This window comes from Hyperolius riggenbachi, chromosome 10 (genome assembly GCF_040937935.1).
Source record: "Hyperolius riggenbachi isolate aHypRig1 chromosome 10, aHypRig1.pri, whole genome shotgun sequence".
Classification (NCBI taxonomy): domain Eukaryota; kingdom Metazoa; phylum Chordata; class Amphibia; order Anura; family Hyperoliidae; genus Hyperolius; species Hyperolius riggenbachi.
In genome coordinates this window covers 53,181,833-53,207,365 of record NC_090655.1, presented here as the reverse complement: position 1 = coordinate 53,207,365, position 25,533 = coordinate 53,181,833, and the positions used below count along the sequence as shown (strand labels likewise).

General features: G+C 46.0%; 1 protein-coding gene across 11 annotated transcripts in view; it reads left to right on the top strand.

Annotated features, from left to right (window-relative positions):
• ADD3 (adducin 3) overlaps positions 1–25,533 on the top strand; it is a 279,712-nt gene that overhangs the window by 121,866 nt on the left and 132,313 nt on the right. Inside the window, exon 1 of one of the 11 annotated variants that reach the window (XM_068258772.1) lies at positions 18,613–18,635. The exons of the other annotated variants lie outside the window; for them this stretch is intronic. The gene's annotated coding sequence lies outside the window, so the exon portion shown is untranslated. Of the gene's footprint in view, positions 1–18,612; positions 18,636–25,533 lie in introns of those variants that run through there. 11 annotated transcript variants of the gene reach the window in all.

Genomic DNA, 25,533 nt, shown 5'->3' with positions numbered 1-25,533 from the left:
TGAGTTCCCTTCATATAGGTTATAGGGCATTCCTCAAGCCAAATAATTTTTGTTTGTTTGTTTTATACTCTAATTCCCTATAAACTAAACAAGCCTCACCCACAGCTTGGCACTCACTCTTGTACTAAGGGCTTATGGGAGCTAAATCTGGGCAGGAGGAGGAGGAGGTTACTAGCCAGAGATTTCAGAGGCGGAGGGGGGAGGTTGTAGGCTGAGATGCTATCAGCTTGCCTGTGTAATGTGACAAACAGAACATGGCTGACCTCGTTGTATAGCCCAATCTACACGATTTGATTACGATTCTATTTACGATCCGATTAAATCCGACATGTCCGATCTGGATTCGATTTGCCATTGCAAAACAATGGCAAATTGAATCGAATCCCAATCGGATGTGTCAGATTTAATCGGATCGTAAATAGAATCGTAATCAAATCGCACAAAGAATCGTATCGTGTAGATTGGGCTTATCACAGGAATAAATAATCCTAAACCGTTAAAGCTGTTTGCAGCTAGATTTGCTGTGTAAACTATCTAAACTTCAGATAAGATATATAGACAAGTTAATTGTTATAGTTTTTCATCTCGGATCCGCTTTAAGGAGTGGGAAAGCTTTGGGTCCTATAGAGCCTTCCTGTTACACTCCCGCTCCCCGCGTTCTAACAATATCACCCCAGTTTGAATCTCTTCACCGTGGGAGTCTTCAGGAGCCCGGGTCCTCCTGAACATGGGTACCTCTGTCCTGCGCATGCGGGAGCCCGGTGCCTCTGTACAGCGCATGCGGAAGCAGTAGCTGGCACATTTCGGAGCCACCTGATATTTTGTGCGCTAGATAGGGCGCTTGCACGTGTGTAGTACAGAGCGGCCCGTCAGCCCGAGTGCTTCCGAAGACAGCAGAAGTCTCCTCAACCTGGAAAAGAGCAGTCCACGACCAATTGGTTATGGGCTGCTAACTGGGGAGCCTGTGGGGGAATGCAGACATCGAGAGGAGAACGGGAAGTCCCATTAGAACCTAGAACCTAGAGCCTTCCCTCTCCTTGGGTGAGTATTTGTTTATTTTTAAAAACACCCTTGAAAAAGGAAATAAATATAGCAGTCTCCATATCCCTTTCACTTTAGGTTCTCTTTAAAGACCGTGCTGCATTTTGTTTTTCTTCAGAGATGGGTTTGTAGTGTAGTGTGTTGCTGCTGCAGTGTGTTCTTGCTGCGCTCCTATCGGGGTCCTCCTCCTCTTGTGTGGCGGAGGTTTGGCGCTCTGCCGTCACAGCTTGTGGGAATTGGAGAGGCGTTTGCTGATGTCATCCATACACATAATTGAAAACAAATAGGCAGATTCTCTTTTGAGGCGGGCGCGGTATCGGCAGCACTTGCTGAAGACGTGTTTTATAGTAATTATGTGGGAAGAGCAGCTCTTCCAACGCGTAAATGTCTCCAGCTAACACATTCTGCAGTGGTTGGATACAGGACTGTGGAGTTGGAGTTGGAGTGATTTTGGGTGCCTGGAGTGGAGTTGGTGGTGTCATAAACTGAGGAGTCGGATGATTTTTGTACCAAATCCACAGCCCTGGTTTTATATACACCACCCACGCCTCCGTATAGGGAGCTCTTCTTGGTAGTTACAGTAAATCATTATACGCCTTAATTTTTGATTGGCCCTGAAGGTACAATCTCCTTAATGATTGGTCAGTTCGGGTGCTTTTAAAGTGGACCTGAACTCAAAACTTCCTCTCTACTCTAAAAGCAACAGCATAATAACCTTTTAAGAAAAACATTTGCTACAGCTAATACAAATCCTGCAATAAATCTGCTGTCTACTTCCTGCTTTCGTGGAAGCAGACCTGGGGTTTAAATCCTGTGCTTACAAATTATCTTCTGCTAAGGCAGACAGTTGAGAGATCAAATTACACTTAGTCAGACGAGAGGGAATAAGATAGACTAAACTCTCTAAATGCATACATTTTGCATTTCTCAGTTTTCCTTCTGTCTTGTGCAAGAGTTCAGGTCCACTTTAATGGTGCAAATCTATGTTCGGTTGTCCCAAATTTTAGAATGATTCTTTTATTTTTGATTGGACCACTTATCATTTTCTTCTTCATTGGTGGGGAATTGGATTTTCAATAGAATATTTTTAATTGCTAAATAAAGTAATAAAGGTATGGGTTGTGGCCTGGAATGTAGCTGTCACAGGTGACACATATAGTCCGTGTTGGTGCATTGCATTATTTTGCTTCACTCCTGGTGAGTCGTGACTTTGGGTCTGTTTAGTGGTTTGTGCTTGGCAACAAGATAAAGGAAGCAGTCAGGCAGCATCTCGTCACATCAGGGCAAACACAATATTGGTAAATAGTAACCGTTTTCCCAGAAGTCTCTCTGCTCCTAGCTTATCTGGTCCGGCCTGCACATAGGGAATCTGTCAGCCTGGCTGAGAAACTTCAGGTGGAAGTATGATCAGTCACATGGGCTGAAGTTTAGGTCCAGGGTGGGATCCTAGAAGAAATTCCCTTGCTCCTGATTGGTTCTCTTATCTCTCAGCGGTTCATGTGGCGAGATCTTTGTTCCCAGCTCTGCACATGCACACTGCCTGCTGTGATTGTTGGGGCCCTTTCACATGGGTGGCTGTGCTGCACATTTGCCGAGCAGTTCAGTCTGCCGCCCGTCGGTGCAATTCAAATGCAGCTGAATTGCAGCGGTACCACGCGTGTCAAGTGTTGATACATGGCAGCGTTACTGGGCGGCGCTCAGATTTTACTCCGTGGGGGAGCCGCCTGTACAGCGCTGGTACAGAGTGCTAACAAATTCCAGGCCGGTTCAGGAGATCAGCTGACAGGCGGGGACTTCACCGCTTGTCAGCTGGCCATGTGAAAGGGCCCTTAGACCTCATTCATATCTTGACACACAGATGACCGTACTATCGCACAGCATCCGCACTGCTGAGCCCATTGACTACAATGAATGGGTCAGCACTGCGCTTGTGCACAGACCGCATGCAGCAGTACGGTAGCGCATCTGCATCGTACTATTGTGCTGTCTATGCCCTTCTGCCGTTCTTGCGTGTTGCACATCATATGTGCTTCCAAATCTCACGGAAGTGCTTATGATGTGAACGAGATCTTACTAGGATTGGCGCAGCAGGTGCGCATCACTGGGAACTATTCTACCGGTTTGTATCTCGTGGACCGTTTTAGTATTTTCAGCCTGAATGGAAATTTTAAAGCAAAACTGTGGGGAAGAAAAATGGTTAGATACATCAGTAGAGGGAAGCCATCCCCCATTGTCCCTCCACACTCCCGCTGCTGGCTGGGACCCCCTTCTTATTCACAAGTGTGGCCCCTGCTGTACCATGGAGCTGCTTGTGCATGAAGGAACAAGCCATGCACAAGCGGCTCCAGGCTACTGTGCAGGCGTAGGCCACACTTGCGCCCACGCAATGCAGCCACACTTTTACATGGAGGAAGCATATTCGGGAGAACATTTGCCATACCCTTGTCGAATGAGTTCAGAGGTTCCCAGCGCCGGTTTGGCTGCACCAGGAGGGTCTGAGAAACCTCAGGACTAACCAAAGGCTTCTCATGACTTGGGTAAGTCTTCAATTTTATTTGTTTTTTTTTTGGGGGGGGGGGGGCTTCAGGAACCCTTAAATGCAAGTTGTAGGGCTACTGGGAATCAGGCCAGTCAAATGAACCTCCTGTAATTTTTCCAGGGGGGTTCCTCCCACACTCTAAAAAAAGTACAGATAAGTTGATAGGCTTCCCCCTAAATTGGCCCTAGACTACAATGGACACATGACTATGGTACGGACTATGGGGGGAGGTGGAGGGGTTCCTTCCCACATCCTCAAAGTGCAGCTAATTGGCTTCCCCCTAAATTGGCCTCAATTCACTAAGCGGTTTAGACTAGTCTACAGATGGTTTTTAGTCTACTGATGGTTTGGTGTAAAGTTTTAGACCTGTTTTTAGACCTGGTCTAACATTCAGTAATTACACAATTCACAAAGGCATACAAGGGGTAACCACGCCCACTTTTTCTGACAGATTAGACCAGCTGATTTCTGTCGGTAAAGTCTGTGAGGTATTTTAGATGTGAGGATGGAACCTTTTGAGTTAATTATGCAGGAGTTTAATTGTATGCAGAGGAGAGCTCATCAGAGGAGAAGGATGTCAGTCATAGCTACTCGTTTGTGAATTGCATCTTTTGATCATTTCCCCTGCTTTGCTGACTTAATTACCAAATGGTTTAGACCAGGTCTAAAAAAAACAGGTCTAAAACATTTGGCAATAGTGAATTCCCCTTTGATGCAACTGCAAACCATCAGACTAAAACCATCAATAGACTAGTCTAAACTGCTTAGTGAATTGAGGTCCTTGTCCCTAGACTACGGTGGAGATGTTACTATGGTAGGGACACTAGACTACTTCTGGGAATACACCATGCAGTTTCCCGTCAGATGGGTCGATGGATAATTTCCGACAAATCAATACTCTGTTCGGTGCAAATATAAATACTAACTACGGTAAAGGTACCCATACACTGGCTCGAATTCCTGCCGATCATATTGACCAAATCTGCTGTGAAATCGGTAACACAAACGCTGACCGATTGCCATGTGACATCGGTCAATTCAGTCAATCTGTCCCAACAGAAATTTTTGTTCGATCAGTAGCGCATCGCTAGCGGCGTTTGATTCGGCAACGACAGATGCAGCAATAACATCACCTGTCTGGCCGGCACAAGTCCCGGGTCCGTGCTGTCACTTTTGGCTGGCGTGCTTCTCCATGTCCTCTTCACTTCCTGTCGTGTTCTGTGACAAGCCGAAGTTCAATCAGTAGAGCGCCCTCTACTGTTTAAACTTCTGCTTGCCACAGGATGAAACAGGAAGTGAAGAGGACATGGGGGACGCCGAAAGAAGTGACCGCACGGATCCTGGGGACTCGCGGCGGCCGGACAGGTGATGTTGCTGCTGGCTGGGGGAGCAGGAATGACCTGGGGGCGGCACTGGCAGCTCCACAGGTTTTGATTTTGTGCTGAAATTGCTTCAAATCTCTGTGCAGTGTATGGGCAGCCAGTAGATCTCTCTCTGATCCAATCTGATCATAGAGAGCTCTATCTGTTGGTTGATCTGGTGGCTATCGACCATTGTATGGCCACCCTATTAATAACTCTAGTCGCACAGGCAGAAAAACCACACACAATTTTACATTTTTTTTTTCTTCTTTTTTTTATTGCGTTTAAAATTTCCTATGTTCCCAGATGGGAAATTTTCATTAACCACCCTGGCGTTCTGATTAAATCGCCAGGGTGGCTGCGGGAGGGTTTTTTTTAAATAAAAAAAAAACTATTTCATGCAGCCAACTGAAAGTTGGCTGCATGAAAGCCCACTAGAGGGCGCTCCGGAGGCGATCTTCCGATCGCCTCCGGCGCCCAGAATAAACAAGGAAGGCCGCAATGAGCGGCCTTCCTTGTTTTGCTTATATCGTCGCCATAGCGACGAGCGGAGTGACGTCATCGACGTCAGCCGACGTCGTGACGTCAGCCGCCTCCGATCCAGCCCTTAGCGCTGGCCGGAACTTTTTGTTCCGGCTGCGCAGGGCTCAGGCGGCTAGGGGGGCCCTCTTTCGCCGCTGCTCGCGGCGAATCGCCGCAGAGCGGCGGCGATCAGGCAGCACACGCGGCTGGCAAAGTGCCGGCTGCGTGTGCTGCTTTTTATTTCATCAAAATCGGCCCAGCAGGGCCTGAGCGGCAGCCGCTGGCGGTGTTGGACGAGCTGAGCTCGTCCAGACCGCTCAGCTGGTTAATGTGCAGCCGTTGTGGCCTTGTCGGGACACACCTGTGATCTGTGTGGCTGTTTGGTGATTAGGCGTTTTGGACATGCTTATCAGTGTTGCCGTTTGTGTGTTCTGTGTGTTAACGTGTTTGTTTAGGCATTGAGTATGATGTGTGCTCGGTACAGCTCAATAGTCAGGCCTGACGGGCGAGGTGTAACTATGTCTATGTAGGATAAGCCATGTATTGGCTGTATTCTGCGCTCAAGTCTCCAGGCGGCGATTTCTCTTGTACGCGTTGCTGACCACCTCTGAGTGTTCCAGTCACCACAATATGTTATAAAGGCGAGCGTGACGGCTGCATGTGACCCCCCCCACACACACTTGGACCTGCCCCCATAATGTGCCACCCCAGTATGGTAGCCAGATATGCCCCACTCCCTCACCCACCTTCCCTGTATGGTAGCCAGCTATAGGTGTCCCCAGTATAGGTAGCCAGCTATAGGTGTCCCCAGTATAGGTAGCCAGCTATAGGTGTCCCCAGTATAGGTAGCCAGCTATAGGTGTCCCCAGTATAGGTAGCCAGGTTGAGGGGGGCGAGGGACGAAGCAGTGCGCGTACGAACAGTGACTAAGGGGGTAATCGGATACTCACATTGCCGGGATCCATTGCCACACCTACTACTTCATGTCCTAGGTTTCCATTTCACAGTAACAGCGCCCCCTAGTGGGTGTTGTTATGCGATGGAATCCAAGAACAGGAAGTAGTACATGCAGCACGTGGATTCCGGCAATGTAAGTATCTGATACTCAATACCCGCTCAGCCGCTCTATGCGCCAGCTGCTGCAATTTCTTCCTATGTGCATAAAACTCTAACGAACATTCCGTACAGATCACCTGACAGAACTAACAATGTTGCCACCTGTGATACATTTCAGACTGTAAATCAGGAAGAGTTGAGATTCTACAATGGCAAAATTGACTAAATTTTCTATAAATGAATATTGTAAAAATAATGCATTTTATTCATCATTATTGGCTGTAGTTCTGCTTTTAACTGTTTTTGTAGTTTTATAGCCTTCTTTCATGATCCTGGTTTAGTATCTTTTGTGTGTATTCAGATTGTGCTCAGCCTTCAAACATATTAATATTCCAAACTATTTTCATAGTATTGTCACTTCTGCCACTTGAGCAACTGATAGATTACACACAGTGTACTCTTATGCAGTAATCGCTTGGGAAAGTTCTCTGTAACAACCACGTAGTTTTCCTGTTGTGATAAGAACAAACCTTGCAGGCCGAGAGCGTCAGCTTGTTTGTACAGCGCCACAGGTTCTTGAGGAGTTCAGTTATATAGAGATGTATTGTTGTAGTTCCTGGAAGCCTTTCTTAAAGCACCAGTTCAGGCAGGTGGTGGTAGGTTTTATTTAAAGGGAATCTGAACACTTGCACAGGGCAAAAGGAAAACATGCAAAAATTCAACCTGCATGTATTTAGAGAGTTTATCCTGGTCTGATTCCCCCTCATCTGTGTCTAAGCACCACCATAATTTGATCTCTCAGCTGTGTCAGCCTGCTGCCTCGGCATAGCAGTCAATTTGTAAACACCGGATGTTAACCCTATGGCTGCTTTCATGAAGGCAGGGAGTAGACACACTGCAGATATATTGCAGGATTCGTATCAGCTGTAACAAATATTTTTCTGCAAAGGTTATTATGCTCTTGCGTATCTTTTAGAATAGAGAGGATGTTCTGAGTTCAGGTCCTCTGTAACACAGTTAAAAAGAGGAATACACAATCTTGTGAAGATGTAACTCTTTATGAAAGTCTATCCTGCTCCACCAATTCATGGGTTGTCCTCTTTTTAGCAACCTCCAGTTATTTGCTTACGCACAGTCAGTCTGAAACATGCCCCCTACCAGGACAACTGAAGCAAGAGCGTTATGGAGGCGGGACATATTTATTTCGTTTCAAGCAATACTAGTTGCCTGGCTATCCTGCTGATCTGCCTCTAATCCTTTCATTGACTCTGAACAAGCATACAGATCAGGTGTTTCTGACATTGTCGGGTATGCCAAGATTAGCTGCATGCTTGTTTCTGGTCTTATTCACTCACTACTGCAGCCAACTAGAACACCAGGGCTTGTATTGTTTAAAAGGAAATAAATATGGCAGCCTCCAGTCTTCTCACTTCAGTTGTCCTTTCAGTCACTTTGGCATGCAGGGGGCGGAGTGATTGTGCTGTCAGCTGAAAGCACGCCTCCCTGTTGACTGCCTATCAGGGAGTTCAGTTTCTGGTATAGAGGTGTGGCATTGAACTAACTGGGAGGGGTTAAAAACAGGTTTTGTGGGTGAGGCTACAGCTGCTTGGCTGGCTCAGCTTTATAGGGGCGGGGCATAGACAAGCGTCTGAGAAGATCCTAGCATGCATTCCCAACATGCGCAATTACCCTCTATGCTGGGAATAAACCATGAGCTTTTTGGGCAGATAGGTAGTTTAATGGATCATTTCCGACCAGTCCGATCTGATTTTTGATCGTTTTTCTGATAGCTTTCTCATTGAAGTGATTGGGAAAACGATCAGACAGTAAATCTGCTGAAAAATCTCAGTGTATTCCCAGTGTAAGAACAGTAAATGATCAACCACAATTTTGTTTGAGTTGGATATCTTGAGAATTAAGGTGACCATTCATCTCTTGATCTGTCACCAGATCAACCATCCGATAGATCCTTCTTTGATTGAAACTGTTCAGAGATGGGATTTATTACCTGTCCACTACTGATGGTCATGTCTAGGAGCGCTCATGAAGAATCATGTGATCAGTTGGGTCAGGTGATAGATTTGAAAAATTCTTTTTTGCTCTGATCACATGCTGCTTTAGCACATGATCATGACTAGCAAATCAGAGACTTGCATATCTATCACCTGACCAAACGAATCACATGCTTCTCCACGAGGTCTCCTAGACATGATCATCACTACTGCCAACAGATTTATTGTAAATCATCTTAGCACCTCCACCTGCCGCTCACCTGTCACGTGGGCGCAACGCTTGGCCTCCTCCTGTACCACATGACACCACCGCATGTAGAAACATCACGTGGTACCGACACCAGGTGGCAGTGGAGAAAGATGTTGGACACAGGAGGCAACGTGTTGGTGGCATGGCAGATGAGCCTGCAATACTTGTCGCAGCCCAATGAGTTCCGGGGAATGTGGCTATGAACTGGCCGCCGGGAGACTTGGGCGCAGGATACAGCAGATATATAGCTTATCCTGCTGCTGCACAAGCCACGGCAGCATTAATTACTTCTAGCAGACCTGCGGCGTAGCATATGCCACATAAAATGGTAGCGGGCAGGAAGGGGGTATTGGGCACAGAGGTGGGGAGTTGGCCGGCCCCCCCCCCTCCTCACCTAGGTCCCCCATCTGCGCTCCCCCTCCAGCTTAAGCTCAGCAGCAGCTGACGCCGCTATTAGTAATAGGCAGCGGGCGGGGATGACTCACCTCTTCCGCTTTCCAGCGTGCATTCCACTGTCGTCACTTCCTGCAATGCTGCCGCTAGAGGGGGAGTGCAGATGGGGGACCCAGGTGAGGGAGGAGGGGTCCGACTCTTTCCCCGCCGCTGTGCCCAATACCCCCTTCCTGCCCGCTACCCCCTCCAGCTCGGCGGCCCCCCCCACCCACGGCTGGGCGGCGGCAAGTGTAGGACCGCCCCTGGGGGCAGGGCGCTACTTCTTGCTTGGACGGCAGGGCGCTACTTTTTTTTCTTGTTTGAGGCACATATATCTATATACCTATTAGTATTAGTATTATTTAGTATTATTATTTAGTATTTATATAGCGCCGACATATTACGCAGCGCTGTACAGTATATGTGTATGTATATATATATATATATCTTGTCGCTAACTGTCCCTCGAAGGAGCTCACAATCTAATCCCTACCATTGCCATATGTCTATATTATGTAGTGTAAGTATTGTAGTCTAGGGCCAATTTTTTGGGGGAGCCAATTAACTTATCCGTATGTTTTTGGAATGTGGGAGGAAACCGGAGTGCCCGGAGGAAACCCACGCAGACACAGAGAGAACATACAAACTCTTTGCAGATAGTGCCCTGGCTGGGATTTGAACCGAGGACCCAGCGCTGCAAGGCGAGAGAGCTAACCACTACGCCACCGTGCTGCCCATATATACCTATATCCATATCCTATACCTATATCCTATACCTATATATTTCCCCCTCTAGGTCCATGCAGATAGTGGGGAATTATGTAATTTGGCTTCCAGCTATTGCTGGCAGCCAAATTATGGTGTTTTAAAAGTAACTTCAGCTCCGTCTTCTGATGGAGCAGAAGTTACTCACTACGCTGCTATAGTCGTAATTCCTATTATGGCCTATGGTGGCGCCAACTGCATCCAAGTCTCCTAGCACTCGACTGGGGGGGTTCTGGGGTGCACTCCAACCAGAGGGTCTGTTGGACCTCGGGATATCAAATTAGCGCTGTGCACCCGATTGAGCCCTTTAGAAACTATCGATCAGGTAACCATGCGGCGACATTGATCTCTACCAGGTTCAATCATTATGATCCATTCGGCCAGAAATGGATGCAGCCAAAAAAAAAAAATCCTTATAGTTACCTGGCAGATTAGATCATAGGCATGCATGGGCCAGCCTTTTGACCAGCAAAAATGTCAACGCTGGTTTGAATTTTAGTTGAGGGTTTTTTTTTTTCCTCTTTTGTCTAAAGAGCTTGCAGTCTGCTGCGATCATTGATCATACTGTCCAGGAAGCTGGAGCGGAGACTAAAACTAGTCTATCTGGTTTGTGCTCCGGTGACTGAATATCCTTTCCTAGTGACAGCATCTAAACAGGTTCTCCTACTTCGGAGGCCAGCTGCGTGCAACCTGAGCATTCGCCAATAAAGGAGGCTGCGATCTAGCTGAGGCCAACTTCACGGAACTGGCAGCACTGCGCTCCGCATGGTGGTACATAAGCAGTTAAAGAGGCGTAGACTGCGGGTCAGGCTGTCCTCACATTCTCTGTATCGGTAAGCAAGGTCGGGTTTCCATCTGTAGAAATCAGAGCCAGATGTTAGACTGGGAGCTCCTCCCTCCGGGACCCGCGGACTCGCTGGTGACTTAAAAGCCATTAATGACTGGTTCCTGGTTCACTAGTGAGGTCAGACGCATAACCAGGATTTACACACTAGACTTCATGCTCACTCACCACAGTTCTGCAACTGCAAAGCCCATCTTCAGACTCTAGAGTTGTCCTTATTCCATGCAGCCATCAGGGTAGGAGATAGTTTGTTTATAGCAGGCCTTTTAAATGGTATGTGTCAAATAGATCACCTTTGATGCCAGGAGCCTCTGAACCAGCCACTTCGTGCAACATAGACTGCCAGAGCTACAGGCTGTACCCTTCTCTGCCAATCTGAAGCCTCATACATATGTAAGGTTGGTAACTTGAGAAGGATCATTAACGATTGGCTTGGGTTTATTGTATCAAATTGTAGAAGGTATTAAATAAGGACTCTACAATATATTGCAATCTTGTAAATCTGTTTTCTGCCATGAAATATTTATGAAAGCAGCATTATGTGGTGGGATGACTTTAGAGGATCTTTACCAGTAGAAGATGGTAAGGGGGGAAATTTAAAGAGACACTGAAGCGAAATTTTTTTTGATTTGTATGTGTAGTTCAGCTAAGAAATAAAACCTTAGGTGCAAAGACCTGAGACTAATATTTTTTTTCCCAGAAGAGGAAGAGTTAAACTCCAGTTGTATATACAAAAGAGCCATTGAACTCCACGACTTTCAAAGTCGCAGAGAGCTCTGTCTTCTGAAGCTTATTATCTCAACTGCCAGTCACTGTATTTTTCTCTCCAGAGGACAGGTCAATAGTTCACAGGGCTGCTCTGTAAAATTATTTAGAATGCCAAGTAGTGTGTAAACTGCAAATATTAGAGAATGATGCTATGTTATAAAACACTAACTGAAAATAAAAATGAGAATATGTTCTTTGCTACTAATGTTCTAGTAAAAATCTGTACTACACAACCAATTCATTCTATCATAAAAAAAAAAATTTCCGCTTCAGCGTCTCTTTAAATCAAGATGTTGCAAAGTGAGAAGATGGGCCTGGTGCACACCAAAAACCGCTAGCAGATCCGCAAAATGCTAGCAGATTTTGAAACGCTTTTTCTTTTTCTGTAGCGTTTCAGCTAGCGTTTTGTGTAGCGGTTTTGGTGTAGTAGATTTCATATATTGTTACAGTAAAGCTGTTACTGAACAGCTTCTGTAACAAACGCCGGCCAAACCGCTCTGAAGTGCCGTTTTTCAGAGCGGTTTGCGTTTTTCCTATACTTAACATTGAGGCAGAAACGCATCCGCAATTTAAAAAAAAATGCCTCACCCCGGGAGTATGCTTTTCTGCAAAACGCCTCCCGCTCTGGTGTGCACCAACCCATTGAGATACATTGACCAAGCGTATCCGCGGCTGCAGAAACGCTGAAAAAGCCGCTCGTTGTGCACCAGCCCTTAAAGTAGAAGATGAAACAAAAAATGATTAATATTCAGTCTAATTAGTTAATTAGGTTTGATTTTCTGTGAGCCTGCATGTTGGCATCCTTACTGCTAGCACGCATGAAAAAAGACAGCACGAACTGACCTTATCTATAGACCGGTCCAGGAACGATGATGGGCAAAAGGTTTATTTTATTTAGGGCTCGCGTTCTGCTGAAGAGATTGCATTTCCCTGCATGCAAAATGCTGTCTGATTCATCCCAGATTGTGTAAATAGGCCCCAACTCAGAGGGAGATGCTGCTTGCATGGCAGTTTTCAACAGCCATCCTCTCCCGCAATGCAACAAGGTTCACAGACAGGAAACTACCATGGCCTTGACATCACACTGTGGGAGGGGTTTACCATAGCAGCTATACAGACATTCCCTGATCTATTCAAGAAAAGTTATTTGGGGGGGGGGGGGGAGTATACATTGCAAGTACTGTTGCTGTTCCGTGTTCCTGATCCAATGACCTTTCATCATTGATTGGCACCCTCTGTTGCCCTCCTGTTGACAGTTTGATAGCTCAGCGTGGTTGTGCACGTTTGGCACACATTTGTGGTCTCTTGTACAAAAATTGCTCCGACGCCTTGACACCAACTCCACAGCCCTGCTTGTAGACCTGTGATTGGCCTGCATAGGTGACCTTTTGGATGATGCCATCTTTTGGGTGAAGGAGAACATGTCGCTCTGTCTGCAATCTATGTGACCATCTACGGGTTAAATGTTGTTCATTTCCATAATGGAATATATTGGCTTTCTGAGTTTTATTCCCGGCCTTCATTTCGCATTCTCCTCACGGACAACATTCCCTCACCCTACAAACCGCTTGACTATTATGGAGTGCTTATTCAAGGTTATGGCCGGACTGAAGGTTCTGGGACTCCTAATGCATTAATTGCCTGCTAAAAAGTCTGTGATTTTTATTATTATTGCTAAGTCCTAAACGGCAGCTTTGCTTGGAAAGGGTAAAAGTCTAGAGCTGCGTTTTTGTTTTGTTTTTTTAAACTGAACGTCAGTAGAAAAAAACAACAAAACTGAAGGACAAGGGGTGTGTGTGTGTGTGTGTGTGTGTGTGTGTGTGTGTGTGTGTGTGTGTGTGTGTGTGTGTGTGTGTGTGTGTGTGTGTGTGTGTGTGTGTGTGTGTGTGTGTGTGTGTGTGTGTGTGTGTGTGTGTGTGTGTGTGTGTGTGTGTGTGTGTGTGTGTGTGTGTGTGTGTGTGTGTTAGCTTTTTCATAGTTTGTATGCTGTGAGAACCAAAAGCAGGGCTGTGGAGTCGGTACCAAAATCATCCGACTCCGCTGTTTATGAAACCTCCGACTCCAGGTACCCAAAATGACTCTAACTCCACAGCCCTGACCAAAAGTTTGTAAATGCTGTCTAGCCAACTAGCAAGCAACATGCTGTGCTTTATGGAAAGCACAGCAGGAATGACATACGGCGGGAGGGGTAAGTACGGAGAACAATGGTCTTGGCCATAGTGATCCGCCAGGCCGGATAGCTGGCCGAGAGGGGCCGGAGGCTGCCATTCATATGCTGGATTCTCGGCAGAGGTGGTCATTCTCATCCGACTCAGCTGAGTTTCATATAGTGTTTCTATATAGCTTTTGTTGCCTGACAGGGATTGGTACTCAGGCCCTTGGGCAACAGTGCTGTGCAGCTGCCGTGCAGATGCATCTCTAGCCTCTAGGCTAGTGACACATCTGTTGCTATGGAGAGAAGTAACGGGCGTGCTGGATCTTTACAAGACATCGGGTAGCCACTGTACACATGCTGGATTCACTCACTATTCTCGGCTCTGGCAGTCATTATTGTCCACGGTAGAGTTCAAGCCAGCATGTGTAAATGGCGTTAAGCTTCGTTCACCTGCAAGACCATGGTCGTGTGCAAACTAACAATCCCCGCCAGCAATGCGATCAATTAAAACGTGCTTTGTTTCAGGGCTGTGGAGTCGGTCCAAAAATCCACCGACTCCGACTCCTCAGTTTAGGATTCCTCCGACTCCTCGACTCCGACTCCTCTAATTTGCATATTACAATTTTGTTGATTAAAAGTATGTAACATGAAATTCGTCTCTTAACTGCCAACGCTTAGGAATTTTACAAGACAACTGAAGTGAGAAGGATAAGGAGACTACTATATTTATTCCCTTTAGACTAAAACTAGTCCTTGGTAAGAGTACTTGTAAAAGGTACAGAACAAAGAACATCTATCAGGCCCTAGGCAATGTAAGTGTGGGTACATGTAAGAATGATGTGCAGGTACTCTGCAGGGGAATAAGGAGATTCTTCCTCTATTACACATTCTTCATGCACAATCTGAACAAGGTTTATTGGTGACTGACAACACCTCTGTGTTCAATGTGCACAGCATTCTCAGTGGATTCCCTGCAGCTCTGTGGGGAGTGCATATGTAGAGTATAGTACTACTGTGTAACAAAGTAAACCTAAGACAGATGAAATTAAAGTTTTATACATACCTGGGGCTTCCTCCAGCCGCCTTCAGGATAATCAGTCCCTCGTTGTCCTCCTCCACCACCTGGATCTTCTGCTATGAGTCCAGGTACTTGAGCCAGTCAGGCGTAGTGCGCATGCACACACTCCGCCGCCAGGAGCATACTACACCTGTGCAGCACTATTGCGCAGGTGCAGAATGTTCCTGGCTGTGGGAGCGGCATGCGGCCGGACAGCGCTGACTGGCTGAATTACCAGGACTCATAGCAGAAGATCCGGGTGGTGGAGGACAGCGAGGGACTGATTAGCCTGAAAGGGGCTGGAGGAAGCCCCAGGTATGTATAAAACTTTACTTTTCATCCGTCTGTTACCCTTTAATTTGTAGTCACCAAACCAAATTTTAACAACATATCAAATTATTTGACTTTATCAGCAAAGGGAGTGCATACATTTGAATTAATCAGCATCAATGCAGAATTATTTCCATCTCGTTGACCATCTCTATTAGTGACACAGCTACACATCAGGCTTTATTCTTACAGCATAGATGTTATTTAGTGTATATTTAAGAGATTTCTGTGTACACATCATATATACAGTCACAATCAGATATGTATATCTGACCTTAAAAATACGGGGACTGCTTTATTGAAGCAGCACAAGTAACTAATTTTGATTGGTTTATTTCATTTTTGTGGACCAAGCACAGCTATTACTGTATATATACATTATTTTTAATGACTATTATCTGAGAAATAGAACATTTTATCATATTTTCTATTTTAATTACAGTTACAAATTCATTAGGAGTCGGAGTCGGTGCATTTTTTTCCCACTCCCACTCCAGGCACCCAAAATTGCCCGACTCCACGACTCCGACTCCACGACTCCGACTCCGACTCCACAGCCCTGCTTTGTTTCCATCAATCATTGTTCATTCAATGACTGTCTACTGATCGGACCATTGGTGGAAGCTCAATACAGGGTATGCAGAAGTATGTAGCTAGCCACACATGAGGGTTTTCAATGGATTTACGGTTTATCCTCAGTGTGGTTCAAAATTCTAACTTGAGGATTTTATGTGAAAGTTGGCGTTTGCTGTTTTGCTGACTTGCTCTGTATTACAAGACGAGGGCTGGGGGAAGAGAGACTGAGACAAGGTCTTGTAGTACAGAGTATGGAAGGGGGCGGGTCAATGCCTGCTCCTTCAAATACACATCTTCTAGAACAGAATTAGTCGTTTATCTCTGCTGATTATCCTGAATAGCATCTGCTGCAGCACATTTTCCAGTTTAATGTATGTAAATGGAGCAGCTGACACTGGAAAGTCACGCAGGTCTCTTACCCTCTGTAAACCTTATATAGGATTATTTTTTTCACTTTGGTTCAGCTCTAAACGAGAGGTACACGAGAAGCTGTGTATTTACAGCTCTGCAATTATCTGAGCGTGGCAGCAGTGACTACAGTCTGTATGGAACTTGACAAAACTGGCTTATTTTTAAACTGTATCTGGTTTCAGAATGAGACCAGTGCTGTGTTCTACGTGAAATCCAATAACTTATTGTGACTTTAAATTGTTTTCATTGTATCCTAAAATGGTAACCCTTAATTCACAGGAGTGTTTGTTCTCTTTCTTTTCTGCTAGACCCCCCCCCCCCCCCCCCCTGCACCCGGACCCCTTTTTTAGAGTGCGAGTCAGTGGACTAACGGACATGTAGAAGGTCATCCTGTGGGCCCATCCACATAATCCAGTTACGCCACATATGGGAATATTCATTGTGATGGGGGTACAGTGCACCGGGTACATTAATACACTAAACGCTCTTGCTGGTGTGGCATAGTTTGCCTTGACTCTTAAAGGACGCCTGAGCTAAGAGGTCTGTATGGAGGCTGCCATATTTATTTTCTTTTAAAGAGAATCTGTATTGTTAAAATCGCACAAAAGTAAACATACCAGTGCGTTAGGGGACATCTCCTATTACCCTCTGACACAATTTCGCCGCTCCCCGCCGCATTAAAAGTGGTTAAAAACCGTTTTAAAAAGTTTGTTTATAAACAAAATGGCCACCAAAACAGGAAGTAGATTGATGTACAATATGTCCACACATAGAAAATACATCCATACACAAGCAGGCTGTATACAGCCTTCCTTTTGAATCTCAAGAGATCATTTGTGTGTTTTTTTCCCCCTGCAGCTATCTTCCACTGAAGTGTCAGGCTGTTTCTTCCTGCAAAGTGCAGACAGCTCTGCCTGTATGTAATTCCTCAGTATGTGAAAGCCCAGCCAGCTCAGAGGAGGAATTATCCAGCTTGTAAAAGATAATAGAGCAGAGAGAAGCTGCACTAATCTAAATAACACACAGGCAGTGTGCAGAGAGAGGCCTGGAGGGGGGAGATGCATCACAGAACCACAACACTGAAGAACTTGGCAGCCTTCCAGACACAGGCTGACAAGTCTGACAAGAGAGAGATAAGTTGATTTATTACAGAGATGGTGATAGTAGAACGTGCTGCAGTAAGCCAGAGCACATTAGAATAGATTTTGGAACTTGTAGGATGGAAGAAAACCGGATGAAATTTTTTGTTACGGAGTCTCTTTAAGCATTACCGGTTACTTGGCGTCCTGCTGACCTTTGTGGCCTGAAACTAACACACCTGAAACCTAAACTTGTCATCTGATCTGCATGCTTGTTCAGGGTCCATTGCTTAAAGTATTAGAGGCAGAGGATCTGCAGGACAGCCGGGCAATGTGCATTATTTAAAAGGAAGAATAAACCTGTCAGCCTCCATATATATTCCTTTCACCTGAAACAAGCATGTGGCCAATCCGGTCAGACTTCAGCCAGAAACCTCTGATCTGCATGCTTGTTCAGGGTCCATGGATAAAAGTATAGAGATGGGCACAGCAGGACAGCCAGGCAATCTGCATTGCTTAAAGCGGAACTGTAGTTACATTTTAAACACGCAGTTTCACTTTTTTATTTGCATACCCTGCTGCAATAGCGCTATTGCAGACTGGACCGCGAAGAAAGGATACACGTGGCCAGAGCCGTGCAGGCCCGGTGGTGAAACCGAAAGTACCTGGCGTCGGGAGAACAGACTTCGCTGGCGCAGGACAGGATGGCTGCTGGGGGGCTTGCAGAAGCCCCAGGTAATTGAAACCGTGTGTTTAAAATGTTCCGCTTTAAAAGGAAATTAATATGGCAGGCTCCACATCTCTCTCAGTTCAGGTGTGCTTTAAGAGCTGGCAGATGTTTTCTGAACTCTGAGAAAGGCGTTCTGGTTTTGGGGCATTCAAAAAATTGCCACATACCATTAGACCTTTTAAACTAAATGTTTCACAACACTTTGAGCAGTTCCAGTGCCCTCGTTTTATCAATTGGTGGTGGGAAAATGGAAGATCAATGGTTACATGATATCTAGCAATGATGCTCTTCTATAATCTGCATAGCGAACAGTGCACAGCAGTAAATCCAGGTACCGGGAAGACATTGTTCACCTGATCTTGTAGCATGTAGGAGGGTCTGGTTTATAGACGTTGAACACCCCCATGCTATATCCAGTGGGTGATGGAGCCCCCCTCCTCATGTGAGGTCTGCGTTGTGAGCAGGGCTGACCCTCGTTAGTAACGCTCAGGCTAGGTTTACACTGCGTGTAACAAGTTTGTGTACACAGCAGAGGCCCTGCGGTCTCCTCTCTAGTGGGCACTTCACACACCAGTAAATAAACTGCTGTATGATGACTGAAGAGCTCACAGCTGGGGCCTCTCCAAGAGCCTCATATGTTTACCCTCCAGGCCCAGCAGAGCTGCGTTCCCAGCACACATCAGAGTGAGGAGAGACCCTCGAAGCAGGTCAGTGATCAGCACTTCCCCTCACAGGAAGTCTCCTCAAAGCCTCATTTCAGAGCCCCACTCCTCGTTATGGGTTCCCACAAGAGCTAACGCTATACAGAGATGGACCATTTGTGACCCTGGTGCCACTTCAGGGGGAGTAAAATACCTTCTGCGGTGGGAAAAAATGGATCCCCCCCACCATCCCAATTCATTGATCAGATGGCAGCTAAACATTTTTCAATGTCGGTGGTCTGAAATAAGAGTCATATTAACCAGGAGTTGAGGCTATTATATTTTGGGGCAGGCAGGACTTTTGGGGGGCTTGAACTGGAGGTGGAGAAAAATGACAATGGAATTTAGGAGCCTGAAGAAATTCTTATGAGCAAGCTCTGTTGCTGCGGTTAATGGAAATTGTAAGAGTAAATTGTAAAAGTTTTATAAACTAGTCTGTGGCTGACAGATCAATCCCTCTCAGATCATTATCTGATCAAATCCCACCACACAGTGCACACAGATTTGTTCGGTCTCCCCATCAGACTCCTTCGATTTTTCTAGCCCTAAAACAGATCAACATATCAGAGAATCCCGCCCTCTCCTTTATATTTACTAAACAAACCAAAGGGGGAGGGGCCTGAGCTGTAGATTCCTCCCCTCACTCACCCTGTAATGCCTAAATAGGTGGCGTATAATAGGCACCCATAAGACTTGAGAAAGGAATTGATAGCTCATTCAGTGAGGTGAAACCTGGGCCGCACAGGCTAGGCGACCAGCATTTGTGGGTCTGCAAAAATGTATTTGGGAATTGCTTCCATTTCTGCCAGTGTGGGCTGCGGGTGGGAGTTCCTATAAGGATTTAACCTTAAACTATCAACATTTGGATGACCTTCCCAAGCTCCTAAATCGCAATTTAGACCCCCCCCCAACAGCTGCCCACCCCCATCCCATATTAAACCTATAGGTGAAATTACAGATATGGGGTGGTCAGTGAGATGACCTTACCAATCAAATTTAGCGGCCATTGCATTGACTTGTCGAGTTGCAAGCTGCACGAAATTAATACATTTGCTTCAACTTGAAGTTTATTACTGTAGTATTTTATTGATCATCTCTAATGACCTGGAGTTTGCATGGTTAAGGGCCTGTCTCCACTACATGCAGAGTAGATGCAGAATAACTGACTCCAATGAATGCCTATGGGCCTGTTTCCACTAAATGCGTTTATTTTTTTATTTTTCCTCCTAATGCAGATCTTCCCATAGGCATTAATTGGAGTCAGTTTTTCTGCATCCAATCTGCATGTAGTGCAAACAGGCCTGTGCTGTCTTCACAATTGGGACTGGTGTTGTGTAAGGACTGTGGTGTTGGGAGCTTATCCTATGGAGTGTGTTCACTTGAAATACCATGCGTTTGATAGGTGGCTTCATGTGAGTGCGCATCTCATGGTGTCTGACAGTCGCGGTCTTTCAGTGCAATGTGGTGCTCTGGAAAATGCCAGAAGAGCATGTGGCTTTGCCAGTGCCAGCTGGACGCAATCATTCCATTCTGTTGGCCAGGGTTCTCTTGCTCTCATGTGCACCTGACTTTGTTTTCCCCCAGGATTTCCTGATGTGCAGCTGAGGACACAATGGCTTCCTCTCGCCGGCTTCTTGGTGGCCAGCTAAAGTAAAGTGCGACTCTGCTTTTGTTAGGAGTAGAACAAACTTCTCTGGATTATCTGTGCACATGGCAGCAATTCGAGCAGATACTGAAATAAGTGACTGGCATGATTTGGTAGCATAAGGCTCAGATGGTGTGTGCCTGGCTCCTAACCATTGCTCAGGTAGAAGTGGCGGTGCTGGGGTTTCCAGGTGCCACCTGCCTAACTGATGAACTGCAGGAACTTTGGCTCAGGGATAAAAAATCTTTGGGCTTCTGCTTTACGGTTTCAGCAGTGCAGGTGTGAGTAATAATTGTAGGGTGCGCCGTGGAGATGAATGGAGAACAGCTACCCGGAGGCGTCAGAGTGATTATCATCAATTATCGCGGTGCATAATGATTACAGTGCAGGGATTGCTGCTTGCCTAAAGCGCTGTTATAGCTCTGCGTTCAGATTCCTTCGCTTCCGTATGTCTCTGCCCTCTGCAGGTGTCTGACGGCTGTTTAAGATGAACTCTTTTACTAAATTGCAAATGGTCCTAACTAAAGTAATTCTACATTTTCAATGCTTTAATTTGGCCTGAAGTGAAAATAACTTGGTGAGAGAACTTATTTATAGAAATGATCCAGGAATAACACATTCCTAGAATGCCATGCTCTTATTTTGGTGGTCTCACCGGCATCTGGTACTGCTCACTGTGTATTTGTCTCCCATACAGAGTAATACTAAAATTAACCTCTTTCCTCTTCCTCATTGGTAAGAATGTTTGTTAGTGCCTTCTGGGGAAGGATGTTGGCATAGGCATAACCTGTGTAGTCAGGTCATAGAATGGGACTTTAAGAGAAAAAAAGTCTTAGTTAATGGTTAAGTCTTTAAAGAGAATCTGTATTGTTAAAATCGCGCAAAGGTAAACATACCAGTGCGTTAGGGGACATCTCCTATTACCCTCTGTCACAATTTCGCTGCTCCCCGCCGCATTAAAAGTGGTTAAAAATAGTTTTAAAAAGTTTGTTTATAAACAAACGGCCACCAAAACAGGAAGTAGGTTGATGTACAGTATGTCCACACATAGAAAATACATCCATACACAAGCAGGCTGTATACAGCCTTCCTTTTTAATCTCAAGAGATCATTTGTGTGTTTCTTTTCCCCTGCAGCTATCTTCCACTGAAGTGTCAGGCTGTTTCTTCCTGCAGAGTGCAGACAGCTCTGCCTGTATGTAATTCCTCAGTATGTGAAAGCCCAGCCAGCTCAGAGGAGGATTTATCCAGCTTGTAAAAGATAATAGAGCAGAGAGAAGCTGCACTAATCTAAATAACACACAGGCAGTGTGCAGAGAGGGGCCTGGAGGGGGGAGATGCATCACAGAACCACAACACTGAAGAACTTGGCAGCCTTCCAGACACAGGCTGACAAGTCTGAAAAGAGAGATAAGTTGATTTATTACAGAGATGGTGATAGTAGAATGTGCTGCAGTAAGCCAGAGCACATTAGAATAGATTTTGGAACTTGTAGGATGGAAGAAAACCGGATCAAATTTTTGTTACGGAGTCTCTTTAAGCAGAGCTCTGGATATGGAAATGAAACCAAACTTGTAGGGAGAAATCCTTCTGCTCCTGCAAGGAGTCATCCTGGCTCATTACTGCAGGGAGTCTTCCTTCTGGTTCCGTTCTGCTCTCGCTTCTACTGGGAATCTTCCTACTGGCTCTCTCCTGGCCCTCTTCTGCATCGAGCCCTTCCTCCCTGGCCCTCTTCTGCAGCGAGCCCTTCCTCCCTGGCCCTCTTCTGCAGCGAGCCCTTCCTCCCTGGCCCTCTTCTGTAGCGAGCCCTTCCTCCCTGGCCCTCTTCTGCAGCGAGCCCTTCCTCCCTGGCCCTCTTCTGCAGCGAGCCCTTCCTCCCTGGCCCTCTTCTGCAGCGAGCCCTTCCTCCCTGGCCCTCTTCTGCAGCGAGCCCTTCCTCCCTGGCCCTCTTCTGCAGCGAGCCCTTCCTCCCTGGCCCTCTTCTGCAGCGAGCCCTTCCTCCCTGGCCCTCTTCTGCAGCGAGCCCTTCCTCCCTGGCCCTCTTCTGGTCACTTCTGCAAGGAGCCTCCCTATCTACGTCTCAACAGGTTGCAATCAAGTGACGGACTCCCAAACTAATTCTCCCCGCATTTAGACAAGTATGTGGCCATTTTCTTTCCTTTTCTGGAAATGAAACTTTACCCTCCTGGCTGCCTATATGATGCTGCAATTACTTTTGGCAGTTAATTCAATTAGATATAAATATATATAGATCCGGCACCTGTGCCGAGATTTGGCAGTAATTGGTGGGCTATAGATTCTTATCCAGGGCTGAAATGTCATTGTTTGGATTACCTACAAAACATAACTTGGATGGGGGGCCCTGGACTTCTTTTGCCGCATGCGGTGGATTAAGGTGTAGATCCGACCCGGTACAATGGTGCTGTATCGCGGAGCTTGGCACATACTGGGCTCTGAAGTCTCAGGATCCCCCGTCTAGCATTCCCGATTGAACCGTGCAGAGAATTCCTGGGATAATTCTCCCCTTTAGACCTGGCAAGCGATGGGTGTGAATTCCTGGCGTCTGAAGGGGGACGTTAGTGGTGTCATTTGATCAGCCGCGCTCCGTCTAATCTGGGAATGGTCCCTGCTGTGTAGAACTGTTCCAGATTCCTTCCCTGCCATTCTCTGCTTTCTATAAACTCTCTGCAGTGCTGAGGACTCTTTATTCATTCTGCAGGCTCTGTGCTGCTGCAGCAGCTGACGTCTGTCACAGAATCGATTTTCCTGCTGTGAAATTTCGTCTACAGAGAGGCTGTTGTGAGTCTCAAGACATGGGGGCTTATTTACTAAAGCACAGTCTGGAGGTTTGCGAGTGATCGTGAAAGCTTTGCCTGGGTTTAGTGCAAATTACTGTAGATGGGCAGATTATAATTGACTCTTTGCTACCACAATGACCCTAAGGCCTTGTTCACACTTGAAATCGCAAAGCGCTAGCGTTTTGCGTTATCCTTTTACGCAACAATGTTTTTCACCAATCGCCCAAGTGTGGATGGGCCTTTAAAGGAGTTGCGAGGTGAGAATAATGTATTCAGATCCTTGTTCTTCTGGGGGGCCGAGCTTAGCGACTGGGGATATCAGAGCACCAAGGGAAGCCTCAATAGGATAATGAGGATGCATCTCTTCAGGAAAGTATCTCATTTTAAGACTAACATTATAGTATGCTTAAAGCTGTGTTCTCCCCAGATTTTTTTTTTTTTCCCCAGTCGGGTGGCATGAAATAGTAGCCGGGTGGGGTGAGATGAGAGAATGCAGGGCCGATGCTTCTGTGTGCAACTCTGCTTACAGCATAGGAGGTGAGCCGATGATAGCCGAGTGCTCACCAAAACTAGCCGGGTGGAGCACCCGGCTAAAAGAGCCTGGGGAGAACACTGCTTAAAGGGAATGTCCAGGTGTATATAATATAATATAAATAGACATTCATTTACCTGGGGCTTCCTCCAGGCCTTTGCTGCAGCTCCCAACTGTCTGCCTGGGGTCCCCACCGGTGCAGAGGCCGACCTCGTGAGGTCATCCTACTGGGCCTGTGCGAGCGCCACTTTCAATCAATCATCGGCGGGGTCCCTGGGCGGCGGCTGGGAGTGGAGCTGCTGCAAGGGCCTGGAGGAAGCCCCAGTTATTAACTGTCTTGTAAAGATGTGCGTATTTCTCACCCTCAGAGCATTCTGGGAGACCAGGCAATATTTTCACTGGCTTCTGACTCCTAAACAAACATTCCGCAGAGATGACCTGCACGTACTAAAGATGTAGCCTCCTGCAATACATTTCAGAGTATGAACAGGGAGTGAAAAGATTTCACAATGGGCAGACACTGATTAAATTTTATAAAGTAATATTGTAATAAAAAAAAAAAAAAATTGCATTCCTTTTACTACAGTTCCTCTAAAATTTCCTAAAGAAATCAGGAAAATGGCTTGACTCCAATATAACGAAGGGTTAGTTGACATCCTTGCTAGGTTTTTCTCCTGCTCAGAGAGATAGACTAACACACAAAATATGACATTTGGGCCCTTCACCTGCAGAGCGAACAGGTGGTTTATTTGAATCTGTGTTTGGGGTTCTCCTTTAAGAAGGCCTCCTAATACTCCCACTTCCCACACTTGCTGGCTGTTAATGGATTCTGCAGACGGGTCTGGAAAGGCATTGACTTCGGCCAGCGCAGTTTTATTTTCCCCGGAGGCAGGCCTGTCTGGCGGCGATCGGTTTATACCTTTGCAATAAACGCATGTTTCAGGGCTCCTGTGAGAGCGGCTCCATGCTGGGAAAATCATCTTGAAGGCAAATGTGACCCTTCCTGGTCTCGCTGTGTTTCCGGGAGGATGCAAAGCATTGCTTGTGGATTGATTTGCATTCCAGGTTATGTCAGATAGGGTTTAGGCAGCTGGTAGCTTTCCTGCTGAGGAACTGCAAGTCCCAGCTTGGGATTGATCAAGTGCGCTCACTCCTGGCTGCATGCTTGTCACGTGTGTCTCTGAGATTACTGAAACCTCTACATGGCGCCTGAGGCACTGGCATTAAAGTGCAATTGAACAAGGCAGAATCGATGATTGCTCATCAGTGTGAATTTCAGGGCTGTGGAGTCGGAGTCGTGGAGTCGGGCAATTTTTGGTGCCTGGAGTCGGAGTCGGGAAAAAATGCACCGACTCCGACTCCTAATGAATTTGTAACTGTAATTAAAATAGAAAATATGATAAAATGTTCTATCTCTCAGATAAAAGTCATTAAAAATAATGTATATATACAGTAATAGCTGTGCTTAGTCCCCAAAAATGAAATAAACCAATCAAAATTAGTTACTTGTGCTGCTTCAATAAAGCAGTCCCCATATTTTTAAGGTTAGATATACATATCTCATTGTGACTGTATATATGATGTGTACACAGGAATCTCTTATATATACTAAACAACATCTATGCTGTAAGTATAAAGCCTGATGTGTAGCCATGTCACTAATAGAGATGGTCAACGAGATGGAAATAATTCTGCATTGATGCTGATTTATGCAAATGTATGCACTCCCTTTGCTGACGAAATCAAATAATTTGATATGTTATTAAAATTTGGTTTGACTACAAATTAAAGGGAAACTGAGACGGATGAAAAGTAAAGTTTTATACATACCTGGGGCTTCCTCCAGCCTTCTTCAGGCTAATCAGTCCCTCACTGTCTTCCACCACCCGGATCTTCTGCTATGAGTCCTGGTAATTCAGCCAGTCAGCGC